This window comes from Dendroctonus ponderosae, unplaced genomic scaffold (genome assembly GCF_020466585.1).
Source record: "Dendroctonus ponderosae isolate FM_Combo_2020 unplaced genomic scaffold, Dpon_F_20191213v2 Dpon_F_20191213_216, whole genome shotgun sequence".
NCBI lineage: Eukaryota > Metazoa > Arthropoda > Insecta > Coleoptera > Curculionidae > Dendroctonus > Dendroctonus ponderosae.
The window spans coordinates 13,773-31,986 of record NW_026018341.1 but is presented as its reverse complement, the minus strand read 5'-3'; the positions used below and the strand labels follow the sequence as shown (position 1 = coordinate 31,986).

Genomic DNA, 18,214 nt, shown 5'->3' with positions numbered 1-18,214 from the left:
CCATGACATTCAACAAGTCCTCAGAATACACAGCCAAATTGGTCACAGTTGATTTTCCTCTACAAAAACCATGCTGTTCATCGATAATTAAATGTTCAAAGAGAGGTGTAAACTTTGAAACTATAATTTTATCAAACAATTTTGGTGTCAATGAAATCAAATGATGTTATGACTGAATCGAATTTCTAAATCTCTATCCATCGATACCAATGTCTCATGACCAACCATTTCATCATGGTTGTCATGGGGTTCATGACCCTCCTTGTGTTGGGTTTATGTCGACAAACGATAATTTTTCTAATTTTATAAGAGAACACTGAATACTGAATTTCTACAAGATGACCCCACCTCCTGACTTGCAAGCTGGATCCGCCCCTGCTGCGTGCCTCATCAGTTCTCATTGTTTACAAGAATAGTTAAGGTTTATATCGCAGCGGTTAGAAGAAAGCTTCCTCGTGGGTTTTGCAGTTGAGTGGCAATTTAAAGAACCAGAAGAAGATAGAAGGCTACACATGAGATACGTAGGCAACACAGAAATTATGTTTATTCTGGTGCAAGCTTAGATAGGCAGGTGCAAAGCGACTGGGCCAATGTTAGTGGCCGGTGATTCTAAAATAAAACTTAAGTACTCGCTTTATGAGCCACCGCCTCAAAATAAAACCAGACAAAACCCATGAGACCATAAATACTTCTTAAAGGGCATTTTACGCGAAAAGTCGTAATTCACGGATTTAATTACTTGCTAGAAGCAATGATTTGGCCGCTGAGTGTTTTAACCCATGCAAAGTGTTGGAGGTCATCAGTTTTAAACCAGCAGAGGCGTGCAATTACACAACATAAAATTGGCTGTAAAAGACATCAGTTATCATTAGACCTCTCAAGACATTCTAGTTCGTTACAATTCACGTGCTATTCAAATTGGAATGCTTTTTACGAATTTCAATCGGTCAGAAGAGATTATATAGCCGTAGTCTAACTGGATGCAATAGTAATTATTTGAGCTAGCGACTATGGAGCACGCAGCGCCCAATAAAAGCTTCATTTGCACAACAATGCGGCTGCGAATTACTCGACTTGCCAGTTTATACAGTATTCCACCAAAAGTCCGTGACTATTAAATCGCATTGATTGATTGCGGAGTTTTGGTCGATACTATTCTCAAATTTTGAGGCGTATTTTACACTTTTTGTTATAAGGTCTAACTTGATAGCAAGTGATTTTTTTTGCGTCAACAATGTTGGTTAAGTATTTTATGAATCTGCTGAACTCAAATCTATGCAAATTTGCTATCCATCAAACATGAGACCATTTCAAAATAATACTTGATAACAAAGTTGAAATTCAGTCTTTAGCGGTTAAATGTGATAGAAATTATCGTAAAAAGCTTTTCAATATTTTGTAACCCCCATAACCCCTTAAAACAAATGATGCCAATTCTGAATCACCCTGTATGGTAAATAGTCATTCAAAAGAAAGTTCGAGTAGCAAGTAATTTTATCTGATCCTTCAGTTTGAAATAAATGGTGTGTCATAAGCTGTTAAATTATGCTGAAAATGAGCTTGTGTTGTTTCAGATGCACGGCCTGAGGCGTTTGATGCAAGGCGACTCCAAACACCCAAAAGCCCCCCTAGGAAATAATTTCAGGCCGCCGCAGCCCCTCCATCACAGGCCCGTGAGAACAAACATAGATTTTAACGTTAGAAACAAAGCAGCCGTAAGTATTGAGCCCGCCCGTTCCTTTGAAGGCGTTTCCTGTGTTTTTCGTGTTAAAAATCGAGCCTCATCAAAACGGGCAAATATCCACTCGAAATGTCACCTCGGCAGCAAATAAAGAGGTCCAGTCAAATATTGACATTGGAACCGGAGGGGACAATCAGCTAAGCGAGGAGCTGCAGTTGTTTGTTCGCGCCAATCAAGTAGACTTTTTTCACTTCGACAGCGTAAATATTTGGATTATGTTTCGTCAATTTTCCCTGGTGGCAATTTTAATAGTTTTGATGGCAATTTCCAAATTTCGCCTTCCCATGCTTCCGAGACACAAACAACCTGCGAGTGGGTGAAGCGTAAACTGCGGCCGATGCAGCAATAACGCAGCGCACACTTTGGAACATTTGAACTGATCTTGCTTAATGGTGCACCACCCCATTATCCCTTTTATTAAAGGACTAGTTTCGGCTCATGCCAGAGGTGTACAAGCAAATTGATGACGTTTAGCCAGTACGTGCAGCGTCTCTTTGATATTGTTTGGAAGACGGGCGTGCTAATAACAATTGTTTGCTCACTTGATACGGATGTTGAGACAGCTTAGCGATGATTTACGATGAGCTTATTGTCTACCCAAATCCCTGATTACTCGCTAGATTGATACGCTAAAGACGAATTACTAGATACAATGTTGGCTGCCTTTGTATGCCTGCGAAGATTTACACGCAAACATCGCAGTTTGCCGGAGATTAAAACCGGCTTACCACATTCTTACCTAAGCAGTTTAATGCGCTGCTCGATTAAAATCGCTTTATGAATAATTCTAACGGTGTTTCAGACGGGGAAGCAGTGTCCCAGTATGTACAAGGACGTCTACTACAAAGCCAACAGTTGGAAGCAACATTGAGTAGCGACGAATTCATAAATAATTAATTTACTTCAAACGAACGAAGGGATTGTGCCATATCTAAGTACAGATTAAGTACACGAAATCTTGATCATATCCGTTATTAGGTACGGACGAGTTTTAGGGGCGTCATCGCAGCTTTGGCGTTATTTTTATCATTTGATCCCTACCCGCCATCCGCTGAAATTGGTTTGTTTGCTCGCAATTTTTTTTGTAACTAAACCCTCACAGTTGCGTTGACTCTTGAATTTCAATTATTCTTAAACACAAGGTGTCCCAACGACAGAGTAAGTTTACGCTTAACTTGTATTATTTTTGCAATTAGCCAGAGTGCGGTAGAAAAGTTGGAATGAAATATCTGTTTGATTTTTGAATTCTTAAGTAAATTTTAATTTTTTTATTTTATAAAATATGAACTTAAACTGGATTTTTATTCGGCTTTAAAGATGATAATTTACATTTTCATGCTGTTAATTCGAACACTTTCTCCGTAGTCGTTCAACAGACATTTTTTTAAATTGCTAGAGAAGGATTAATCCTTCTCTAGCAGGAATAAGTTAATATTTGGTTTGTAAAATATTAAAAAATCCTACTTATTTTAAGTGGCACACTCCGTATATTGGCGCTGTGTTTTATTCAAGATCAGAAAATCTTAATATCAAATACATGGAACACCTTACATTTTATTTTATTTTTGTTTTCTCAAGTAAATTTAAATTTTTTTGGTATGCAAAATATGAACGATAATTTTATAGTTTTCTACTTATTCGGATTTAGCTATGAATCTTTCCATTTTCATGGTGTTGATAAATCCAAAATTCCTCTTTTGCCTTTAGACACCAAGTTTTGAAATGTGGCTATGAGGAAAGAGATCAACATAACATGTTCACTAACTGGGCAGCTGAAGTTCAATTAACTTGTCCTGGTCCGAAGCAATTAAACGACGAACTATTTAGATTATCGAAAAATGTCAGTTATTTGAAATGAATCGGAATTTAAATAAAAACAAATCACAAACATCACAGTAATTAGTTTTTCAAAATTTCTGGCAACTTTTTTCGTTTGCAATCTGATTCTTGCATCATTCGTAATGGGAACAAGGTTGTTAATTCTGCTCCAAATTCCTCAGTTCGTTCTGTGCAAGTTGCTTCTTGCGTCCTGATGTCCCACTTTTAAATGATTTTCAACTGAAGAATTCCAGTTCAGCTTCCATTTGTTCATGGTCGGAGCAAATTTGTTGCACCAGATTTTAATTTTTTGTAACTTTTCATCTTCATTTGAAACACGATCAGTGGAACAATCAAATTAATTTTATGTTTTTTAGAGCGTATGCGATGTTTTCCTTACCCTTGTGACCTGGAAGCAAAGTACTTTTTCGATAACAAAACTTGGGGAAAAGATGTACATTTAACGAAATTGTTCTTCTTTTGGAAATGTCCTACTTATTTGGCCATAGTTTCATAAAACTCTGGAATTAATAAAGCGAGAACTATTCATGCATTATTTGAGGAACGGTAGCCAATTTAGAAGCCTATTTGCCCTGGTTATTGTCATTTTAAGAGATTTAAAAAAATCTTTACTATTCCAATATCCGCCCACAGTGTGTTTGCATGCGATAATTGAATGAATCCGCAATAAAACAAGAGAAAAATAAAAGTATACATTGTATACATTGCATCAAGGTGTGTGATAAACGATAAGAGTTTTTCAAGACTTTTATCAAGCTTTTGTTGCCGTTTAGCAGACTTTCACAGAGTTGGACCGATTTTTCCCCCTTGTTGATTTATTTATTCTTGTGCGGTGATAAACGACTAGAGGAACTAGAGATGCGATCAAGCTAAACGGCAAAGGTGAGTTTTAAATTATCGAATTTGCAGTCAGAAACTCAGAAGAAAATATGTGATGTTTTTAAGATGATACTCGACGATAAACGATAAGGATGAGGGTATAACTGTTTAACAGAAAACGCTTGTTTGCCAGTTTTTGCAGATCTAAACTTAGATATTTCCAAATAAGCCTTTCTTCTTGTTCGTTGTTTTGGGTTTAATTTTGTCGAAGTTCTCGAAGGCCTTTTGCGTTCTGCAAAATTTACTGACGAATCATTTACATGTGAGTAACGACAACGATAAGAGCGAGGTAAAGAACCGAGATAAAAGATAAGTACCGAATAAAATGAATTAAATGAAAACACGCAATTTTTAAGTGTTTTGATGAGATCTGCTAGGTGAATGAATAGATTTCGTCATTATTTGTGTTGTAGCGGTGTCATGTTTGGCAAGTGCAACAAACCAGAAAATAGACGATATTATTAAAGCATTGGAACATTTTTTAAATGCATCCACCTGAAGGCTAAGTGGAGCTTAAACAGTGCAACATGTAGTTGTTTGTTTTGCTTTATTATTTGCAATTTTTTTTCTGTTCACTTTCTCATTTCATTATTTTCGTCCCAATTTGCGTTGATTTATTGGTCAGTAGAAGACACTTGTTGCGTGTTGTGTCTCTGCGATGATTCCCCGATTTGCGACAGATATTACATTGCCATTAAAAGTGAATGTTGAGTGAAAATCACACACAAATTCGAGACATATCAAACGCTAATTTTAAATAATATTGAGGATGTGCGAGATGTGTGGAAATCCATAGTAAATTAGTCGAGTTGCAGGGGTCGTAAGACGCGCCAAACAATCACGACCAATAAGCGACTGTTCATTTGATTGAAAGCCGTTAATTGGCCCAGGCAAATTACGACCAGACACAATCACCTCGAAAATCTAAAATAAATAATTATCGAATAAAAAAAATAGTGAACTGCTTTGTGTAGCTTTAGGATATTTCGTTCTTCAGTTGAGGCCTAAGATTACAAGCGCTGCAAAAAGCACACCAATTCTCTGGACGGATTTTGCGGAGAAATCTGTCTGCAGAATTTCCGGTTTCCAACTCTCTGTTACATATTAGGGATAAGTACTACTTTATGACTTACTTTAGTGAACGCATTGTACATTTAGAACAAATATATACTATAAATAAATATACAGAATAAGGTCACAATTTGGGTTGTTGGGTACCGATTCTTCCGACTGTAAAGCGCTTGTATACAACCCCATGTCGGTAGGATGGATACCTCAAGTGCAGAACTACCATTGTTGATTAATTGTTGTAAAATATTGAATTTAATTTGCAAATGTACCGAGGTAATAAAAAAGCCATTTAAATAGCTGGTTGTTTCATATAAACACCGCAACTGGTAGAGTTTGGAAGATAAATTTGGATGTCGGCCACTAGCAGTAGTAATAGGAAAAATGTAGTTTACTCAATAGTTCCGCTCTGGGGTAATTGTTAAATCGAACAGGTATTATTTAAACAAATTTCCACATACCTGTCCTGCTGAAACAACAAAAAATCCATTAGATAGGTTCAAATAACCGGAATTGATTTAAACGGTTTAAAAATACGAAGGTTCCCTGTCGCCTGCTGAATTATGAGCCCCTATTTCACAGCAATACCATTCACAATATTTCGCTTTATAGAAAAATCCCATGTTTTTGACTGGACCCAGATTTATGCCCGTCGGGGCATTATATTTACGCCGTCGGGTATTTCACAAAGGAAATCGTATTTTCTATTTACTTATATATTTATTTGGGCAGGAATTGGGCAGCTCCAGATGCCCGGTTATTAAGAGCAGTCAGATAAACCTGCAAAAACATGCGCTTCCTTGATTTGTAGTCAGAAAGGAAGGCTGAAAAATAAACGTTTATATTCAGCTGGGGCATATTTCACATCCAGGTAATTACATTTATCGGAATTTGTTCCCTGGATGGTCGTAAGACCGTTGCTCGCCCAGTTTCTTATTACTTTTCATTTTCGAAGACAATGCCTTTTTTGGTTTTGCTGCACAATAAAGCAACACAAAAAATAAGTTAAGTGCGCAGAGCGCGCCCTTAAAGCGTCAGTTGCTGTTCAGTGAAATGTGCAGAAGTGAATCAGTAGAAGTATGTTTAAGTAAAAGGTATGTATATTTTACAGTTTTTTTAATATGGTGTGAATTGTGGGTTTTGAACAAGAATTATTTCAATCATACTCCAACAAAATGGGATTTTTTTAAATAAAGTCCTCAACTGGCTATTCTTAAGGCGTTACGCCCATTACAAGCAATTCCAAATTGAGCTTTGGATGATCGAAATCATTCAAAAGAGTGGCAGCTCTCAAATTGCAATCAGATATTTAAAAATTCGCTAAATTTCAGAAAAAACCTAGACTGACCAGAACTTTACGGAATGAATAGGACAGGTAGAGTAGGTAAGTAAATTATTAAAACTTAGCCTGCACCGGGTTGCCGCTCAAAATTTGTACTCAGATATTGAAAAATTCGTAAAAACTCAGATTAAGTTGCGATTGAGAAAAACTTGATGGCCTTGAAAAATGTGTTCTTTACGGCGGTAATTCTATGAAATAGCGTCAATGGCACTCATAGCAAGATTAGTCCCGAAAAATAAATTATTGAAATCGCACTCGTATAACGCACTCAAAATACGCAAAAATTCAAAACCTTCATGTCGTTATCGAGCTAATTTTGCGGCATCAGTAGACAAACGTGCATTTTTTTAAATTTCGACGCGAAAAATGTCTTCACTTGCTTGCTTCCGCACGAATAAGTAATGAAAACAGTCTGCAACGAGTTGGATCGAAAATGCGTTCGTAGGTTGACAAAATCATAAAAACTAACAAAAACATTTTTTCGGCATATCTGGACAAAAGTCATATGAAATGCCGCCACATATATTTTACAGCTCTGTCACTTCTGCAGGAATAAATTATTGAAATTTTGTGCAGCGAGTTGCCGCTCGAAAATCGCACTATGTTAAAAAATTCGAAAATAAGTAGAAAGTGGCAGAATTTCCGTTCACTGAAATACTGTGGCTAACAATTTCTTAGATCGCTCGGTTCCAGCAGAATAAATTATTGTAGCTCTGCCTGTAACGAGTTGACCGAAATTTACACTTATATGTTCTAACACTGCCAAAAACTCAGAAAACGTCTCGATTGAACTCAACTTTACGGCAACAATTGTAGAAAATTGGTTCTATGAAATGTCGTGGCACATTCATGTTTTTTTTGCCCAATTTTAATAGAAGAAATCGAAATTGAGCTGAACTTTCCGACAGCTGCAGTAGAAAGTGCGTTTTTTTAAATGCGGTTAGAGTCACTTTTTATTTTGAAGGGTTCTGAAAGTCTGGAACGAGTTCTGGCTTGAAAATTGCACTCAAATGTTCAAAAATTCGAGAAAACTAAGAAGAAACCGGGTTTTCGCTGAAATTTATGACATCAATGAAATAATCGGCGTGTCGCGTAGCGTCCGCAGAACTGTATTATTAAAATTTAGTCTGTAATGAGCTGCTGTTTGAACGTTAAAAATTCGTGAAAACTTTTGCGATTGTAACGAAAGTGCGTTTCATCAAATGCCGCCTCGAAAAATTTTCTTTGCCCGATCACTTTAGCAGAAATGAATTTTTAAAATGATGTGCATCGAGTTGATGCTCGGAAATCACATTCACATTTTGAAAAGTTTGCAAAATCCCAAAAAAATAGTGCGTTCTCCGAAATACCGTCACAAACAATTTTTTAGTTCGATCGGTGCTGCGGGATTACATGATTAAAACTCTGTTTGTTTGTAAAAATTTTACAAAACTCATAAAACATCGCGATTATTGGAGTTAATCTTTATCGTGTCAATAGAAGGCTCGTGTGTTCGATGAAATGTCGTGGAAGAGATTTTCTTCACACCGTTGCTTCCGCAGGACTGAATTATTAAAAGTCAGTCCAGAGTTATTGCTCTAAAATTTAAGTCATACGTTGAAAATTTTGTAAAATCTTAGAAAAAACTGCAACCAATTTCAACTTTACGGCTGTAGTACACAAAAGTGAAATTAAAGTGTACACAAACACGAAATTAATAAAGAAAAAGTCGCGATTTACAGTAGAAAAAAGTGCAGTGTACAAAATGCTGACGCACACACTAGAAAATTGCTGTCGGCTGTTCAATAAATCGTAAAACCTCGTAAAAAGTTGCCACTGAGATCAACTTTAGGGCATAAGTACCTACACAAAAACGCATTCTCTTAAAAGCAGTCATAAGGACTTTCCTGGTCAGACCAGTTCCGCAGAAATAACTTATTGAAACATAATCTACAAAAGTTGTCAAAGCAACGTGTACCCAACAGATTCATATGCAGTCGTTTACTTTTAGCAATTTTCCTCAAGACGGCTGTTATTATCCAAAAATTGTCAAAGAACAAAAAAGTGTCTACACAGATTGAACTTTCAGCCAAATGGATAATTTTTGAAAATCTATCTATTTTTCTCAATGTTTCAATTTTCTTTAGTTTTCTTGTCCTCCGTTTGCCTTCGGTGGTCTGTGGGTGGTCTTTACTCTTAAATGTCTAAACACCAAGCGAGGATAATTGTTGAATGTAAATAATTGATTTTTCCAACTAATTGATTAAAAAAGCACAATTGAAAAATCAGCAATTAAGTTAAAATAACAATACCACGAACATGTAAATTAAATAGAGTGGTTTTATTTAATTACATCTTGATAAATGTGTAGCTTTATTTAATGTTTATTCGTTTTATCTAATGTCCGCATGGTTACCTAGTGTTTAAGAAAATTACTACTTCGTATAGGTTCATTTGTAAACAAACAAATTTCAAGAGTCAAACAACCGAAAATAAAAGAGCTTAAAATGCAAAATGCGAGATCGTTACGAGTGTTAAAATTACAAATCTTTATTGATTTGGGTCTAGTTTGTTTGCAGAATGAATGTCTGAGGAACGACTTAATTATTTGTCTCTTTTACTTTATTTCTCATTAACGTTGATTTACTTGACGACAAAATCACTTGAAAGCTCAAGGCAGTACTGGTGTTTTATGTCTGCGTTTCAATTAAAAGATGCGGTTAGTTCAGAGAGTTTCCAGTTTGTATTATTTCAACTCGGATTAATCTAATCAAAACCAAATTTAATTTAATTTGATTTATGTATTATTGATATTACCTAAGCCGAGATCAGAGGTATAATTACGCGCCTTAACTAGAATATGCATATTTGCTTTTGACGCTTATGGGGGCACATTAATTGTCGAGAACCCAGAACTTAACATTCGTTTAGATGATATGATAAGTCAGTAGTTTATTTACAACTCGTTTAATTTTTCCATATCACTTGATTCCATATTTCTAATAATGAAGAAATCGAATAGACATTGTGTACGAATTTCCTATCGCTTCAATTTAAACAAACATTAAAACAAGTGGGTATTTGATGAAATTTGGGCCACACTATATTCAAATAAAATCCCAAACATTTGCAAATAAACAGCCTGCGTGTATGTATGTATAGTTCTCAGTATCGGTATGAAAACCATAATATTTTGATCATTACGAAATCCTGGTTCTCTCTTTGTACATCTGGTCTTGTTATTGAAAACACAACATTCATCGCAAAACTGTGCTTTAACTGCAACAAAATCCGCCATTATATTTGTCCAGTTGCTCTACTTAAATTGATGACTAGACGAAAAGTGTTAAACGCTGGCTGTTCTTGGGAAAAAAACCAGCGCAAGTGTTAAGCACATGTGGTGGTGACAATAATGTGTATGAACCCGAAACTTTAAGCTTTTGACCTATCTATCTATTTTATAGGAATAAAATGATTCTCGTCGTTCTGATTAGGCGTAATTTATTGCCGGAAGAATAAGGCTTGGTTTCGACTGGACTTTCATGTTCTTTGCTAGTCTGTCTATTCTCACTATAAAGAGGACAAACAAATTCAAGTAATGAAATTAAGGGTTTGATGTGAGAAATTCGAACTTTGAAAATGTGTAGCAAATAGACCTGAGCAACCAATGACACTTTAAAATATCAAAAATGAATCCTATTTAGAAGAACTCGAATTTAGTAATCTCAGATTCCATAAAATTGGAAAATTTTGAGTTTTCTAGTGTAATTCTTAGAATTCCTCAACAACTAAGAACTGAGCACTCGCTTCCTCGTTGAACAGCTTGTGTCTAAAATATCCAAAATTAGCTGTTTTACTAAACAAAAAAACAGTCAAAGAGAAGATTAGAATATTATTCAATCAAGTATCAATCTCTCGTTTGAGCTTACAGGTAAGGTACACTTATATCTGGCGGATTTCGGCGTTCTTTTTAATTTTCCCTTAAAGTACGCTTAAAATAAAGCACATTCAGGATAAAAATGCGGATGGTCCATCGAATCACGCTAGAAAACATTTACAAACTTTTAAAAAATCTCCATATTGTGCTCATATTTATGCCATATGTTGTGCAGTTGCCAGACTGCACAAAATGGTTATAACTAAATGGAATAGTATACTTTCATGTGAGTGCTGTAAGTTTGGGTTATCACAGACTACTCATTATTAATGTTGTAAGGCTTAAAGATGCGTTGATCTTGGGTTAGTGTAGGTTCATTGTTCATTTTTAATTCATTTATCTGATTTTAATTAATATGTTTGACCATATTTTCTCCTTATGAACATATTTCCTCAAACATATTCCAGTTATTTAAATGAAATTTCTCTTCTCGGAAAGTGCAAGTATACATAATTATGCATGGGTTAAATAAGTGGCAACATTGGATTCTGTTTAATTTCTGAAGTCCAATTTATCAGACATTCCATGCAATGCCGCCCAAAATGAGTAGAAGACGTGATGAACATATACCCAATCAATCATCAGGTTTGAAATAGGTTTCAGAATTTTGCAAATATTTATTGCAAGGCATCATAGGTCAAATTGTGTGTGTCGAATCATCAATTGTTAGTTCTTAAAACATGATTTAATAGTATCTGGGAAATCACATTTTCAACGATAAATGCCGGGTCGTCTAGATATGATTTTTAAAAGTTTGTAAGTGTTTTTTTTCTGCAAATTTATGGACCATACGCATTTTTTTTTGCTGAATGTGCTTTATTTTAAGTGTTCTTTAAAGGAAAATTAAAAACAACGCCGAAATCCGGCAGTTATAAAGTGCACCATCACTCAGCTTATATACAAATGCATCAATAATGCTCACTTAAAATGCAGTCAGAAAGAGACTCTGTTGAGTCACTCTGGGAAACACACTGCCTCATTCCAGCCTTCACCAAACCGCGTCAGTGTGCGAAATAATATAAATCCATGCAGCTTGAGTGTGAACCGCGCTTAAGTCCCGTACGCAAGAAACAATTCCGAAATGTACACACACGCCTTGTCTTGAAAAACTTAACAGTCTTTTTTCGTCTTGCTCGCCAATAGCATCTGGCCGTTCCTCTGCCGAAACTTTGCGGTCTCTTCAGGATGAGTTTGCTTCACGTAATGTTGCCCAAGTTGTTGCTCTGTCTGATCGTTGTCTTGACTGTGCAAATGTATGGCATGGCCAAACCCTTAGCGGACTCTATTGGCGCTACTGTAGTGAAAGTTGGTACCACCACCACCACTACCACCACTGAAATGGTCTGCCTTTATGGCTTTGAGAGGGTAAATGGCACGTGCAAAGAGATATTTTGATTAAAGGTAAGCAGCCACTTTTTATCGAACAAATGTTAAATACCCCTTGATACTTTTTCCTCCTAAATTTTTGACGGGCGCGTCCTAAGCTAATTATCAAACTCGCAATTATTACTCGTTTTGGATTCCCAATTTTTTTTACTTTCTCAGCAGTTTTTCCATATCTGACATCTTTTTCCCGAAAAAATGACCAAAATCTCTTGTTTTTATTAACTTCAAAGATTTGCTTTTGAACTTGGGTAGCACGATTTTTCACAAGCCTCAATTGTCGACTTTAATTTCTTCTCTTCCTAAATCAGATTTTACTTGCTTGGAAAATTCTCAATGAAACACATAAGGACAAGTGATGGACCTCTACCAGGGCCTCCCAAATGACCCGATTTAAACAGCATAGATTACTTGCACGGATGTCATATACAGGGTGACTTTTTAGTGTCATAGAGTCCATTATTTCCGATGGTGTTGAACTTTCGAAAAATAGTTTCATATAAAAGTTGTTGACGCACAAAGAGCACACATTTTAAAAATATCTTATATGAAACAGAGTGTCTCAGAAAAGCGAGGCAAGGAAAAATATATAAATAGTAATAATAAAAAATATCGATATGATACTTATTTAATGACTTCCATAGCCACCTTACAAAATGTAACAACTTTTTGTTAAATTTTTAAATAAAATAATTTATAATTTGAAAACGGTTGATTTCACAGCTTAAAGTGTAAATGCAAATTTGTAACTTTGTAAATTGTATATCTAATGACGTATTAATATACAGGTACTTCCATTTGAAAAACAAAAGTTATATTGCGTTAAAAAGTTTTAGATTGAAGTCCACATTGTTAACACCCTGTACAATGTATTGGTATTTTGGTTCAATAGAATTCGTAATGGATCTGTGGTGATTGGAAAAACGTATTTTTTGCTTCTACAATGAATTTTTAGATACCATGTTTTTAACCAAAATTTTACTAAAATGGCGATAATCTGCCAACGTCGCAAGTAAGAAAAAAGAATTTACGGTGCATATGCAGCGTTTCAAGCTGCATTCCATGAGCTAATGAAAAATGCGTAGTTCTATTTAAAAAATACACGTTGATCTTGCCTTGCTTTTCTGAGACACTCTGTATCATATAAGATATTTTTAAAATGTGCGCACTTTGTGCGTCAACAACTTTTATATAACACTATTTTTCGAAAGTTCAACACCAACGGAAATAATGGACTCTATCGCATTAAAAAACCATCCTGTATGTAACTTTAAATCGAATGTTATTTGCCTTTAGAAACATTCAGAGCACCCAAGAAAACAGGAAATTTTAGTGTGAGAACGATAAACTAATAAACTTGACTAAAAAAAACTAACTAAAAAAAATTAAACAGTAGATTACGATTGCTTATACGCGGATTTGTTTAGCGAATTATCACAAGCAAAAGTACACAAAATGCAAATTCTTAAGCAAAACAGATAATTGGTTTTATTCTGCAAATACCAGCAATTAAAACTAAGAAACTCATACCGCAACAGTTTTACGTACAACTATAACAAAACGACCAATATTTTAAAGACATTCCTCTTGAAAAACTGAAGACGTCAAAAGCAAAAACACCCTGTATAAGCAATATGATGACCAAACAATAGCCAATATATTTTGAAAAATTCGTTGTTTGCATATTTAGACAATCGGTCAGAAAATCGCGGTTTTGGTCCTTCGAGCAGGATTTTGCATAGTTGATCACCGTTATTTCCATTCGGTCGTGAGCCGGAATAATTCTCCGGAGCAGAAAAAAAATCCCGTTTTCGATTTGGAAGACGCAGCAAATATCCAAATCAAACTGGTCAGAACTATAAAATGCTTTCCGGTAGCTGAAAGCCTAAGATGCTGCGTGATGATTCATCTATCTATGAAATTAAGAAATAGTTTCGACATTACAACAAAAGCTTTTAAATAAGAAACCCTCTTGAAAATGTATGCAATGTTAACCATTAATTTGGTGTTTTGCCGAAAGTTTAATTTCGTATTCAGCACAACAAACTGCTAAAGTTGGGAGTTTAGGAGAAAATGTGTGTGAAAATTGACACAAAACCTGAATTAAAAATATACCCAAAAAACCCTCACTAATGGCGCAAATCTCTTTCAGTCCAAAGCAATGCTTTTTTCCATACCAACATTTCCAGCACCGACTATCTTAGAAAAAAAAAACCATCAAAACTTAACGTAAATTTTTAACGCTTATAAATATGTTCAAAAGTTTTGTTTTTAATTAAGGATCGATGGATATCGCATAGTTGTCTCGCTAATTTGTTGGTCAAAACGAAGACCAGAAGTAAAAGTATTTGTCACTACCAAAACGGATCTATATTTTAAGCTGTGAAGGTGTCAAGTTGGAACGTGGCAACACGCAGGCCATCGTGCATCTCACATAGACTCGTATGTGTGCGAATACGACAACCGATGCTAGCCACGTTCGTGAATGAGGAAATCGGTTTTATTTAATGGCAATCGAGTCAGGGAAAAGTTAAGGATTTTACGACTATCGCCTGGGTTTTAAGCAACAAGCTATTGAATTTTTATTTTTTTTCAGTTTCAAGTAGAACCAACTTTAGTTTCTTCTTGTTAGATATTTCCTCTAATTGAAGCCTGAAATAATTTATCTCTGACTTATTAATGCCTAACTTATTCGGATTGCATACGGTTCGATAATTGTCCCTAACAGCACTCAGCTGCAGATTTTTACGGCTAATCAGCCCGGAGAAGAAAAAAGTGATAAGAAAAGGTCAACGCAAAAAGACGCAAGTTTAGCCAATTCTTTTTGGCTTCAGTACTCGAATTGGAAAATGAAAAATTATCCAGACTCACTCTTTGAAATTAGTCCATTATTGCAGTTCAATCTGAAATTAACCGGAACGTATTTCTTTCATTTCGTTTAGAACGGTCATTTTCAGCTTTAAACAGTTTATTTGTTTTAAGTCAAATGCAGCAAATCGAAAATATGATTTAACTCCGTCTAGATAGACACTTCCTTCTTAATGTCTCAAAACACGCTACTTCGTTGATCTAAGAACCATATTTATTGTCTCTAAACACATTAGTTTTGGAGGAAAATTGTGAATAAAGTAGTTTTCGATTTGAAATTTGCATTTTTGATGAGTTACATATATTTTCGCTTCAATTCTCTAACTATAATTTAGCTAGAAAATCCAACAATGATTTCTATATTTTATACTAATTCCAACAATATTTTAAGAAATGTTTAACCATCTTGCTTTAACGTTAGGTATTTAGAAATGGTTTTATCAATACAAGTGTTTTTGTTTTTTTCTTTTTCAATTAATTTGGAAAACTGTGAATATTAATCGTTCTTCTATTCGATTAATTTCAAAAAATGCTTGCAAATGTAAATACTCTATAAATGCAATGTAATTCAGCCTGAAAATTTCAATATTTTACTTTCCTCGGCTTCTTAAGGTTTACCTACTTTCTATTTAAGTTAGGAAAAGTGGTGCTTTGGATCGAATTGCAAGGAAAAAGTTCGATTTCTTTCGGGGGGTGCAATTTTTAGAGCAATTTTCAAGAGGGTTGAAATAGATTTGGCTTCTGTATTAGAAATCCTAGATTTATAGTCACAATTGACTATTTTATTTACTAGCAACCGCAATATGCGTATATGAGGCAACTGAAAATATTAATCTCAAAAAAGTGAAGGACAAAATTAGCAGAAAATATTTAAAGCTGCCAACAAAAAATAACGATAAAATAAATAATAAAAATATGTTTTTAATTCTTATCTCTCCGAAATGATGAGGATTTTAAGCAAGTGTATTTATTAACGGAAAGCAAGCTACTAAATATTTTTTATTCTCTTATTTTCGCGCAAGATAGTATTTTTTAATGCTAGATTTTAAGCGCAATCTTCTCATATGTTGCACACATGTGAAATTTTCTCGAATTGGGCAAATTAGTCTAAAAAATGTTTTAAATGGTAAAAATTGGAATCCAAAACTATTGCCACTGAAATGTAATGAGTTTATCTTGCACTTAGGGAAATTTCTTTTGTGGAATGTAGTTTTTAGCAACTTTGGCTCATTATAATTAGATCAATTTACACCTGAAAAGTCGCGCAAAAACGCTGGTTACAATCAAATTTCCAATTTGAAAATAGTTTCTTAATTGACACGACGAAAAACTTGTGCTTGCACTATGAAACGTCCAATCGATATCATTTTGAGAGAATTCGTGCGTTAGAAACAACCGATTGCAAAAAGCCAAATTTAATAAACAAAATCAGTGTTTAAAGTCAGAACTGAAATTCGCTTCAACGTTTGCATGCGATTTGGATCAAATTAGGAGTTTTTTTGCCCAAGTGATTAGAAGTGACCCAGATTCGCCTGAAACTATAAGATCACTTGAATGCTTTGACCGATAAAAAAATTTGAAAGGAAATTTCCAACATTTGGCCGAAATTACGAAAGAGGATGTGCAACCTCTGAACCTCCCGATAAAATTAATGAATCAAATACGCTAATTATGAAAATGTATTCGACTCGGATTTCATTCAGCAAAAGGGTCAGACGGTATTTTTAGTTCATTTGTCATCGTTCAGCTATTTGCTTTGTTTGTTTGTTTGGTTTTGACCAGGTTTTTACTTTTTAGAAATTCGACCCAAAGGATGTCCTGGCCGAGCGAGGATCTTCCGAGCTGTACATATTAATTAAATTATTATTTATTGTAGTCTAAGAGCTTATGAATCAGTCGCTGTTCACATGCCACTAAGTGAATTATGTTACTTAAGATAGTTTTATACAAGGTGTTTGTAAATAAGGTAATGCAAAATAAAACGACCGATTTTTTTATCAATTTTTTAACTGCACAGCCGTCTGACATTGAATATCCAGACCACATCCAGAGACAGCCAGATTAATATTTAGTAATTCGTTCATTCATAAATTCACCGAAACACATTGCTCATGCTCGACCGGGTTTAATTGGAATTAAATGGTCGGGAATTTCCACAACAGCATTTTTATTAAGCCTCGTCAAATCTTAACAAGATTAAGTAGATGCATGTGATTGACGATGTCAAGCCACTCACACCATGTGGCCAGAGTTTATTTAATAATTTAACACTGATTAAGAAAAGCTCAATCACTGCCTCTACGGGAAGAAAGGTCAATAATATTCATAAATCATCCCAAGTTGAGCAAAATTTCGCAGTAGCAAGTTGGTGTGAGTTCATTCAAACCCGCCTGGATTCCAGCCAGTCTATAATAAAGCATGACCAATTATTGTGGCGTATTTAATATTCACACACAAATCGCTTCTTATCGTTAGTGCTGTAACACAAACAAATCATTATTAGCTCTGTCGTAGTACATGATAAAAGCGATTCAATATTTTTAACCGCGATTGTGGTGGAGACCTCTGCTGACCATGGGAAAGCTAGTAAAAGTAATTTTTCTAATTGCTGTTTTTATTGCGCTGCAAATACAGGGTGCACCCAACAATTTGCCTCGCAATTTCACCAAAATGGGCTATCAATTTGTGAACAAGTGTGGAGAGGGCGAGATTCCTCTAAGAGGCATGTGCAGACAAGTGTTCAATTACTATGATCACTACTAGTCACCGAAGGTAAGAATTTTTGCAGGTTAATTAAAACATTTTCTCAGGTTACCATTAAAATCTTTATAATGTATAAGGTGTCTGGAAAAGCGGACTTCTTTAAATGTACTGTCGCCCTCTACGCACATACTTAAGGCCTCTAAACACGGACCCCGACCGATACGAAATAACTGTTCCGTTCCGGTTTCGGTCCAAGGCAAAATTGAAAATTTCGGTTCCGTTACGGTTCCGGTTTAGAAAATAATTTCCAACTCGGTTCCGTTCCGGTTCCGGTTTTTTTTTGGTTCATTTTGGTTCCAAAATCTATGTGTAACAACGAACGAGGACAAAGATACTCTAATTAGGAATCTCACTATCTTTTTCCTTGCTTGTTGTATTATACAAGATTATGTATTATACAACGTTCGTATTTTTG

At 35.2% G+C, this 18,214-nt stretch overlaps 2 long non-coding RNA genes across 2 annotated transcripts; both read left to right on the top strand.

Annotated features, from left to right (window-relative positions):
* Positions 1-1,577: 1,577 nt before the first annotated feature.
* On the top strand, positions 1,578-5,826 carry LOC125503651. Its single transcript, XR_007281004.1, has 2 exons — positions 1,578-1,715; positions 2,544-5,826. It is a non-coding gene; the product is annotated as an uncharacterized LOC125503651 (long non-coding RNA).
* A 5,799-nt stretch (positions 5,827-11,625) lies between these two features.
* Positions 11,626-17,033, top strand: LOC109535597. Its single transcript, XR_007281002.1, has 2 exons — positions 11,626-12,186; positions 16,834-17,033. It is a non-coding gene; the product is annotated as an uncharacterized LOC109535597 (long non-coding RNA).
* Positions 17,034-18,214: the final 1,181 nt, after the last annotated feature.